The 11,104-nt window shown below is 36.4% G+C and overlaps 1 non-coding gene across 2 annotated transcripts; it reads right to left on the reverse strand.

Annotated features, from left to right (window-relative positions):
- Nucleotides 1-4,986: 4,986 nt before the first annotated feature.
- LOC101309001 lies at nucleotides 4,987-6,539 on the reverse strand. 2 transcript variants are annotated; one of them, XR_185181.1, is made up of 3 exons: nucleotides 6,330-6,539; nucleotides 6,180-6,246; nucleotides 4,987-6,071 (listed from the first exon to the last, which is right to left on the reverse strand). It is a non-coding gene; the product is annotated as an uncharacterized LOC101309001 (transcript). The 2 variants fall into 2 exon arrangements; XR_185182.1 differs by having other exon boundaries at nucleotides 6,354-6,408.
- Nucleotides 6,540-11,104: the final 4,565 nt, after the last annotated feature.

The raw sequence follows: 11,104 nt of genomic DNA on the forward strand, positions 1-11,104 counted from the left end.
AAACCAATCATGCTCAATCTTGATATTTCAACAAACATATATATAGATTTGTGAGTAAAAATATACATATCTGTCTATTTCAATCTTAAGCTATGCGTGATCATACATTCAAGTACTCAGAATCACCACAATTTCATCAAATCATTCATAAGCATACAATCACAGTAATTCACATTCCATATCATGCATGCCATCTTTCAAACAATTCGAAATTGAAGTTTCATCTGGGCACCTCAACCTACTCCCCAGGCGAGTTCTAAGGTTCATATGCATGATTCAATCGCACAAAACAGTAAAAATCTCAAATTTCATTGAGATTGAAAACGTACCAGGACGCTCCCGCGCTTGCAAAACAGAGTTAGTAACAACATGTATTTCAAAAAACAAAGTCGCACACTAACCATGTATAGCAGCCCATTATGCAGCAAAAGATCATCCCAAAAAACGAATTTAGCAGAAGAACCCTAATCCCAATTCTAGGTTTGAAAAAGACGTTGTCTTTTAATGATCAGTTGGGTCTAAAACGAAACGGGTCGGGTCAAAAGGATCCGCGTCCTTTTAAAACCGGGTCTGGGTTCATGCTTGTGCTGGGTTTGTGTATTGGGTCTTGACAAAACTCTTGGCCCAATTCGTGTTCATCAGTGTCACAGCAGAAAAAAAAAATTCCAGAAAATTTTTCAAAACGATCATGCATAACACAACAAGGTTTATGAAAAAAATGTGGTTGGCTCTGATACCAACTATTGAACTGAAAACCACATATAAACATAAACACATTGCATCATGTTTCAGCAAAACAAGAACATATATAGATGTATAAGAATTAGAAGCACCAACCTTGGTTGTTCATGTTCAACGTCATCAAGCTGGAGCAGAGGAAGTCTTCTGTGTAATTCTCCAGATTGCCTTTTCACAGTGAGTATGAAAAACTTATAGGCGTAGAATGAGCTTACACAGGGACCCTTTTATATATTGATAAGTTCACTTAGAATCCCATCTCACAAGGCAACTCTAATAAACCAATCAATTACCTTATGTGATAACTATAACATATATTCTATGTTATCTCAAACTCCTTGTATTTATCTAATCAGATTACTAAGATAAATATCCAAGTTAAGTATTATCGATTAACCTCATTTACTTATTTCACAAGATGTTTATATATGTTGGACTCTCATGTGTTAATCTTGAGTCCACATTAAATATAACTCTAACACCTTGCTCCATGCAACTCTAGTAGACGTAAGATCGAGCAAAACCCTGATATGGCCCCAGTAGTTGGGACTCACGTAAACCGATGCCAGAGCCGGAGAGATTTGGCGGGGCTTCCCGATGGCATTTTGGCCTCGATACTGTCACGTCTCGGAGACATCGAGTCCTTGACTGCAGCTGAGATGGTGTGCAAGACGTGGCGTGAAATCTGCAAAGACCCTATGCTGTGGCGCACCATCGACTTCAAGAGCAACCATACGCCCTACATGTTCGGGCCGCCACTTTGTTTCGATATAGTGAAGATGTGCCGCCGGGCCATACACCGCAGCTCCGGTAGCTTTGTCTATGTCAACGTCGACTACTTTTGTAACGATAGACTGCTCAAACATATCACTAACAGGTTCGAAACTTAGTAATCTTTCTTCTATTTTAAAGCATTCTTTACTTTGTTTTCTTTTTCCCAATCGAAGAGCATGTTTTACTTTGTTCTCCTCCAGGACCAAGTGTTGAAATCTGGTCACATATTCTTCATCTACTGTAACATACAATTGCAGCAATCTCCTGTGCCCCATCATGACATAATTGTCCACATGCATAATCATCTGTCTATATAATACGTACGTCTATATGAGATCCACAAAGTAAAACCTTATCTTTTGTTTTTCGATTCTAATTAACTGACCTGATTTTGAAACCTAAAAAGGGGGAAGGATGAGTTCCTCCTCCAGTTTATGGATGTCCTTGAAGATATATATGAGGGTGTATTACATAAACTAAACGTTGATGCATACTCAAGCTCGGTGAAAAGACAATGTAAATACTGAATTCTATGTATGCATGTTAGAATTCATATATGGAAGTTTCATTGTTTTGGTCATTTCGAAGTTTCATTGTACGAAGTACGAACTACGAAGGCTAACATTTCTTCTCAATTCTCTTTTACAGTTCAGCTGGATTTATTAGACACCTCAGTTTGTTCAATTGTGGCACTATAACAGATGAGACGTTGTGCGAAGCAGCTTCGAGACTCCCACTTTTGGAGGAACTCGACATTTCGATGTGCAAATTTGATAGTAAATCTCTACAAGTAGTTGGACGCTGCTGTCTGCTTTTGAAATCATTCAAATTTAACAACCGGACGGCCAAATATAGGTGGTATAACGACCATTTTGACGACGAGGATGCAGTTGCTATATCAGGAACCATGCATGGTTTACTCCTCCTTGAGATCCAAAGGAATGAGCTGAGTTGCAATGGATTGGAGAAAATTCTTGATTCTTGTCCTCAACTTCAAATCCTTGACTTGCATAAGTGTCAATACCTGAAGAAGATGAGCACAGACTTGGAAATAAGATGTGTTGAAAGAATTAAGAAGTTGTGGCTCCCGAGCGATCCGCATAGTGTATCGGCTGCGGACTTTTTGGTTATGAGGCCCGAACGACACTCGCACGTGCGCAACCCAATTTTTTTTTTTATATTGTTTATATCTGACTAGCCTTCCTATATGCGCATGGGTAGTGCTAGAGGACCTTAATAAGGCCTAAAATTTATGGCCTTAATCCTATGTGGCATGTCAATGTGGCATGCCATGTCACATAGACACATCATCAATTTATTAAATCATGACATTTCATTCTTAGATAAAAATATAATATTAACCCTAACAATTAATAGATGCTACATACTAATATGGAATATTTTCTTACCATTTTAATATGGATGTGTATATACCAAATTTAATTAATTTATTAATAATGACCAAGTTAATAATCATACCAAATTAGGCTTTTATACCATAAATTAATTTCGTAAATTTATTAAAATTTCCTTCTATCTTTGTAAATAGAAATTTAGTTCTAGACTTTTAACTTATCAATTTTAATATTTTATTTTTGCACAATAAAATTATGATATCTATATGCCATATTCTATATCAAATTTTAAAAATAAAATAAAAAATAGAAAAATCTCTATCGAACTTCTTTTAGATGATTATGTATATATATAAACTTTATTTTGGACGAATTATATATATATATATGTAAATTTTTTCTTCTGTAAGAAATTGTTTTTTCTCGGACCAATTATATATATATATATTTCATAAGAATTCGTGTATTTTAACAAGTATATTCTCATATTTATATATATTTTTACACTGTATTTTAGTGTTCAATCTAAGCCTGATAGTGATGAAAAGGAAAAGAGAAAGAAAATGCTAGAAATTATATATTTTTAAATATAAAAGAAAGACAAAAAACCAATTTTTTTTTCTCTTAATAAAAAAATAAATAATGCAGAACCATTGAATTTGGAATGATAAGATTGTCTTTTTGCTTAAAAATGACATGGCATAATATTTTTAATTGGTGATGTGTCTAGGTGACATAGCATGCCACATAAGATTAAGGCCACAAATCTTAGGCCTTAAATCTTAGGCTTTATCAAGGCCAAGAATCATTTTCCTATGCGCATTTTGTATTGTTTATTTCTGACTAACCTTCCTGCATGAGCATGAGGACTGCCCTCACGCGTGCGTTTATCATCTTTTAAGGAAAGACATTAACCTTAAACATTACATAGTGTCTTCCAAATCTTGTTATGTTGCGCTTTAATCAATGTTCTAAAAGGCGCTAAGCGCTAGGCGGGCGGTAACCCATAGCCTAGAGCCTGGACAGCCTAGGCGAGGATTAGGCGGGGACTAGGCGATTTGTATTTTTTAAGATTTATTAATTAAAAATATATATTTTATGCAGTTTAATATTTGAAAACGGTCAAATATAGATAAATTATTTAACATAATCTAGTCATACTCATTCATAAAATAAATTATAACTAAAATTTAGCATAACTTCCTGTAAAAATGAGCAACAACAGCAATAAACATATACACTTCTAATTTTAAACACCCAATTAACTCTTATACTCTCATACTCCCCACAATATAACAATCCCACCACAAAAAGAAAACAAAAATAGCCGTAGAGCTTAGCAGGCTAGGCGGGCAAGGCGGCATCTAGGCAGGCTAGGCGGCATTTAGGCTAGCTAGGCGGCCGCCTAATCGCCCACAGCCTGGCACAAAGGCCTGGAAGAAAAGCGAGGCGGCTTGTTGCAGTCTAGAGCCTAGGCGGGGACTAGGCGGTCCTAGGCGGGGCCTTTTAGAAGCTTGGTTTTAAATGTTGCTAAGGAGTGCGTTTTTAAAAGATCTAGCAAATGACTTAACATTTTGATGGCTGGAACCCAATAGAGATTGTATAAAATATTCTAAAGTATAGAATTACATAGTAGAGAATTAGGTAAAATGAAATAGCAGAACTTTTTGACCCCATGTATGTTCTCCAAGATCTCAAGTTTCATTCTCCATGAAGATTACGATGACTTCCTATGAAACATCTGCATAAGATATAGATGCTTAGTTTTGACAAATGTACTTGGAAAGAAACCATAAAACAAAAATTAGTATTAAGATGGTTGCAAAAAATCAAATAGAGATTAGCTACATATGATTATCACTTCAGCAAACACACATGAAGAAGCCTGCATATTGGAGTAGCTGAAATGAGTCAAATGACACATTCAAGGAATAACAACTGTAAAAGGCTAATTCTCACTTTAGCTTAACCGAATATTCAAGGTTTGAATATGTGTACAACATCTGAGAATCACAACATAGAATCATCATATTGACACCACCACAATGATGATAACAGTAGTTCAAGCTGCAATTCTTTTTCTAGTTCAGTAGTTCCCATCTCTATTCTAGGTTTGCAAATTTGCCATTGTTGCAAAGAAATCACTAATCAAGAAAGGCATCTGGACTCTGGTTGTCATTAATTTGTTCAATAATCACCATGACGTCCCAACATGAAATTTAGACCACCAATTCTTCCCTAATTCTTCAATCAAATATCTGACCTCACCCTGCACCAAAAGAAAAAATAAAAAGCTGTTTACTTGATTTTCAATAACATTATCCATCTAATCGATTATAGAACACTTCCTGGTGGAATTAATAACATAGATATGAGCAGCATCAAGACAAAACAACAAAAGTAAAAGAAGTTAGGCATACTTTTGTAAGAACAATTAGTTAGTAACTTATCAACTACTAACACCTCATAGTCATACCCAAACCACTCTGTTTGAACCAATCATATAGCAAGTAGGCTCTGTTTATAATTTAGCAGCTACCAACTGATATCAAAAGTCAGATTTTCCCTAATGCAAAACCTCTTCCATATAGTTCCTAATAAATCACCTATTACAATTTATTATATAAACATTTACAAACCATATAGTGGGTAAATTCCACTATATGATGCTATAGTGAAGGGTAAGTTCACCCCATTTCACTATATGATACTATAGTAAAGGGTAAATTCACCCATTAAGTTTAGTAAAATGGTGCCGTAAATAGTATTTCTCTCCCTGGAACACTGTGATTGTGATGGTATCAGGCACTACTAAATTCTCACATCCTAACCCACTCTTCTTACACCAATCATCTAGTCGGCCCACAAATTCTAACAGCTCATAAACAAAAGCCGAATGAAGCAAAAGACAGAAGAGAACGGATGAGAAGAGAAGGGGAACAAGTTTTATCACCATGTCGATCAGTTTATGCTTTTCTTTTTAGTCTTTAATTCCTTAGTTCATTACCTTCCCTTGCATTCTGATAGAAGTATAATAGAGCATCATAAAAGCGAAGAGCCAAAACCTTCAAGTCTGAATGACTGAATCAGTAAAATTTCAGTAGCACCAATCACAAAACCCGAACTAAATTCATAAAAAGAGAAGAAACCGTGCAATTCGAAAACCAAATTAGTTCAATGGAGAACCATAAACTGCTCAGGTACCTGCAACATTCACAGAAACCCACAGGAAAAATCAATTAGTTAAACAGCTCCAAAATCACTTGAAAACAAAATCTCATTAGTTACCCAATGACAATTATCAAGTCTGACCTCAAGTACAAATTGGGAGAGGGGTAGTACAAATGTTGTCATATCTAAATTCTTGCAGTCGAGGCACCTGAAAAGTTCGAACACGAAAAAAAATAAAAGAAAAATCTAAAGTGCATCTGAAAATCAATGGAAAACGAAATTGAATATTACCCACTGAAAATTTTGGAAGCCGACCTCAAGTGCGTTGAAGCTTCTCAGCCAACCTCATAATTTTCTCCTCTTTTGGGTATGATTCTGCTATGCTTTTTTTTGTGTGTGTTTGTTTTCCATTTCCTAATGAACTGTAAATTGGGTGAAGGATGATGATTGTTGTAGCCATATGTAAGCCGAATCTCCGATCAACTCCCGTGTGGATATCATAGCCCTGGGTAGTTCTCTCGTCTTGAGATCGTGCGTGAACTGCCCCCAAAATCTCTGTTTTCTCTTGTGTTTTGTCCCGCTACATTCTTCTATTGGGGAGTGTTTTTGACTTTTTATATTTTATTTTCTAAATTTCTGTTTTGCCATTTCTTTATTTTATCAAGCTTTTGTAAACTTATATCAACATAAAAGCATTTTTAAGGATTAAGATAAAAGGAAAATGTCCATTTAGTATTAATTTAAATCTCTTATTTTTTATTCCAATGATAATCTTTTTTATTATCTCATTTCAATATAAGGTAACATTTTTATGTCTAAATGCACAAATCTTTATGCCCAAATGCACAAATCTTTACTAAAGTCTTAACAAACTATTTTATCTTTACCCCTTAAACATGTATAGAGAGAGAAAGTGGAAGAGAGAGAATAATTGGTCAGAACCTTACCGGACTCCGGTCACCGGCCGCAAGACTCCGGTCAACGGCCGCCGGACTCCGGTCACCGGACTTTGCTTGCCGGATTTCCTCGGTCGGCAGATTCCGGTCACCGATAACTCGGTTACTGACCCTCAGTAACTCAATAACTGACCCCTAATAATTAGTTACTGACTTAATAATTCAGTTACTGACTCCCAATAATCAAGAAAAGAAGATTTACCAGAAAATAATCGAATTACTGACCCTAATGATCGAGTTACTAACCTCAATAACATTTAGTTTTCAGTTACTGACACATAATAATCACTTAATTTTCAGTTACTGACACACAATAATCACTTGTTGACCCTCAATAATCAGGTTACAAACCTCAAATAATAACTTACTGACCACAATAATCAATTATCAATCCTCAATTATCACTTACTCACCCTAATATTCAAATGTAAGGATTTAAAAAAAAAAAACTCTAACTGATTTGAACTGGGCACCCAAATTTCTTCTCTGGGCACCCACCTTCCCCGACGGTGAGCACACCGGCCTCTTCCACCGTCGCACCTCCACCCACCCACCTCCACCGACGGTGAGGACACCCTGGCGCACCTCACTCTGCAGAACAAGTGTCGGAACCGACCTTCCGATCAAAGCGCGTGGAAGTGGGACTCAACTTTTTCCGGTGGGTGAAGAAATAGAGTCTTATTCTCTTCTTTCTTGGACTCACCGCTACCGTACATTTGCCAAACAACCCAGGGCTCATTTTCGCCGTAAAAATCAGGACATTCGGAGACGAAATCGGAGTGGAAGCTGTCACCAAGAGAGATCCGAGTTCGTGGTCTGTAGGATTGAACCTCAGACCCACCGGGAGACCCGATTCATTTGTTGATGACGATTGTTTCTTGGATAAATTTAACCATGACAGTTTCATAAGACAAATTACCTTAATTAATAGAGATATGAAACCACTAAATTTGTTTTTTACTTTTGTGTTTTTGGGGAAGAATACTATGGTAACATTTTTGAGAAGCATGGTGAAAAGTTGTGTAATTAGACACACAAAAGATAGAGATTATCAACTTCTTCTATCCAACTATAATTTTTGTACGTATAAATTTTGGATCGTATGTGTTTTGTCTTTGTCAATCAAACAGATCTTCTTTAACTTAAAAGAAACTCTACACCAAACTTTTCGATTCAACTGCACTTTCAAGTTGGAATGGAAATTTACAATTCGAACACTATGTTGTGAGCCTGTGACATTTAGAATAGTGTAAAATAAATAGTACTGAAATGTGTTGGGCATATGTGTGTGTGTGTCTCTATGCCACTTTCAAGCGACCCAAATGAGCACATGCAAAGAACCAGTCACACTCATATGATCCGGTTCTATATTTCCCACCTTCATGTTCGATCGCCTTTGTGTAAAATTGATTGTTCAGATAAGCTATTATCATTGTGTTCCAAGCATGAGCTATGACATTTTTGTCCAGCATCAAGCCATGATCTCGACCAACTTATGCGTTTTAGCCATACCTCCGGTGTTCATATTTCAAAAATCTACTCCTTCCCATGTATCCAAATGTCACAAAGGTGAACATGTTCCCAATGACGATAGAAATGGCATGATCAGGAAAGCAAACAAAAACAATCCTGCATTTCAAATTCCTAGCTTGCCAAAAACTCTTCAGATGTAATGCTCTTCATAGTAGCATCAAAGATGATCGACCGATCCATGTCATCTTCCACATTAATTCTTTGGGATTTCCTTCACAACCTTGAAGTTCAATCCCCATCCCTGAGCCAACTTCCCAAAAATCTCACCAAACTTTATTGGTGCTTTCAGCAAATCAATGTCGTTCTCGTCAAACATCACCCATATGAATGGCACCCAGTCCTTATGATGTCAAAACGTTTTTACTGAACAAGTAATCGAGAAGTTTCGTGACCAGGTCTACGAATGGTGGGCTCTTAACCAGAACAAGAGCAATAGCTTCTTTAACAAACTCCGGATGGTAGGTTGGGGATTTCAGTTCCTCCACACATTGAACTTTGAAGTGCCTCATCAAGTATCAAAGTTCCAAACACTAAAATAATATACAGTTTTTCTAAAAAGAGCAGCGGCAAATTTTCCATCAAAACCCACAAGCTCATGTAGACATGTACTACACAAGAATCTATACATAATTTCTTCAAAGAACGGCCACGACAATGTGATTAACACTAGAAAGGACCTGAACAATAATATGGTGTACAATGTTTTCAGGCACTAACTTCTGCTTAGTTCTTAAATAAGGCGTGTGCTTCGTAGAGTTCGCAACTTAAGCACTCGTTCTTTTGCACTGCATTCCAATTCCTGCTCTGGAGCAATCATCTGCCTTATTTTTGCCCTCAGGTCATCAACACCTTCAAACGCCTCCTGGCAGTAGATATTCAACATGACTCGTTTAGAAGTGATTTTTTTCCCACCAAGCTCCTCTCAGCTGGAATTAATAATAAGGCTCCCTTGACTGTCATGCCACAAATAACACTGACCATAGTAACAAGGGTCAACCTTTTGTACTGTCCAAAACATTTGCTGCAACCCCCTATCTTCCCTGTAAATATCGAAATAGTATAGTCTTGGAGCCCCTGGCCATCGAAAGCTGCAGAAAAATACTCTTTTCCCCAGAAAGTTACGCTTGCATATGTTCACCAAAGATCATATCTCGTTCTTAGATTTCCAGTGCACTGTAAGGTCGACATTGGCTTCAAGCCTTCATTCTCTTCAAGCGTGTTGGTGATCTGAACTGTTATGTTTTTGGAAAAAATGATTTTCTGCCTTAAATGTTATCATAGGGATAAGTAGCAAGAGTAGGAGGAGCGGAATAAGAACATGGGCAAAAGATAAACTCATTAGAGCATCTCCAACAGCTTCTCCATAATTTCTCTATTATAGGGAAGCAAAAGTCAATGCTCCAAGTAATTTTTCTTCTACAACTCCAACAGATTCTCTATTTTAGAGATTTCAAGATGATTCCCCAAATCCTTCTATAAAATTTGGAGAATGCTGCAGATTTGGGGAATTTGGGTTTCTCTTTCATCACATTCCCCATCTTGGAGAAAGTTTTAGGGAATCTGTTGGAGCAAAACACCCAAAATCTTCTCCAAATTGGAGAATTTCAAGAATTTAGGGAAGCTGTTGGAGATGCTCTTATAGGTTGGTATATGAGAGCATCTCCAACAACTTCCTCATTTTCTTGAACTTCTCAATTTTGGGGAATATAGAGCTGTTTTTAGGTTCAACAGCTTCTCTATCTCATTCCCTAAAATGAGGATGTAGAAGAAAGAGAAGCCTTCATTTCCCAAATTTGCAGCAAAGTCTTCATTCCCCAAAATTAAATTCTTCACGTGCTCCAACGAATTCAAGACAACAATAGAATATTTGATTGGGTATTTTATTGTCACAATGAAATATATAATGTTTTTTTGTTATAATTAATAATGATATAATATATTTTTTGTTGTATTAAATGCTGAAATCTCTAAAATAGAGAAGCTGTTGGATTTTAAGCATTATTTTTTTTAGAGATTTTAGCTTTTGCTTTCCCATTTTAGAGAAATTTTGGGGAAGCTGCTGGAGATGCTCTGACAAAGTTAAAGAAGGTGTATTTTTATATTATATTGCCCAATCTGACAAACCAGGAAGCTGAATTGTGAAGATGAATGGTTGATCGATGAATCTTTATATGCATGAATGGTTTTATCAAGGTCAATTAAGCTCATAAATACCTGGGAAGGTCATTTATTTATTTCTCAAAGATGTTATTCTATGTTAAGATCGATAGCTACCGTATAGATTGCCCAAATAGTAACATATTGGGCTATAAAAACAAGTCAAAACATACAAATAATTCATCAGACAAAATGCAGGGAAAGATAACAGCATGGGAATTTTATTGTCTGGTGCTCTTTATTGCATTGGCCTTTAGGCCAAGTAGCAGTAAGACTATCTCCCATGGTAGGCTAAAAAGCCAAATTTAGCCTATGGTTACTCCCACCATAAGCCAAATTTCAATTTCCAAGGCAAAAAATTTAGCCTAAGCAATTTTGTAAGCCAAATTTGGCCTTCCATTTCCATAGGCTAAATTTGGC

The sequence above is a fragment of the Fragaria vesca genome, linkage group LG7 (genome assembly GCF_000184155.1).
Source record: "Fragaria vesca subsp. vesca linkage group LG7, FraVesHawaii_1.0, whole genome shotgun sequence".
NCBI classification, from domain to species: domain Eukaryota; kingdom Viridiplantae; phylum Streptophyta; class Magnoliopsida; order Rosales; family Rosaceae; genus Fragaria; species Fragaria vesca.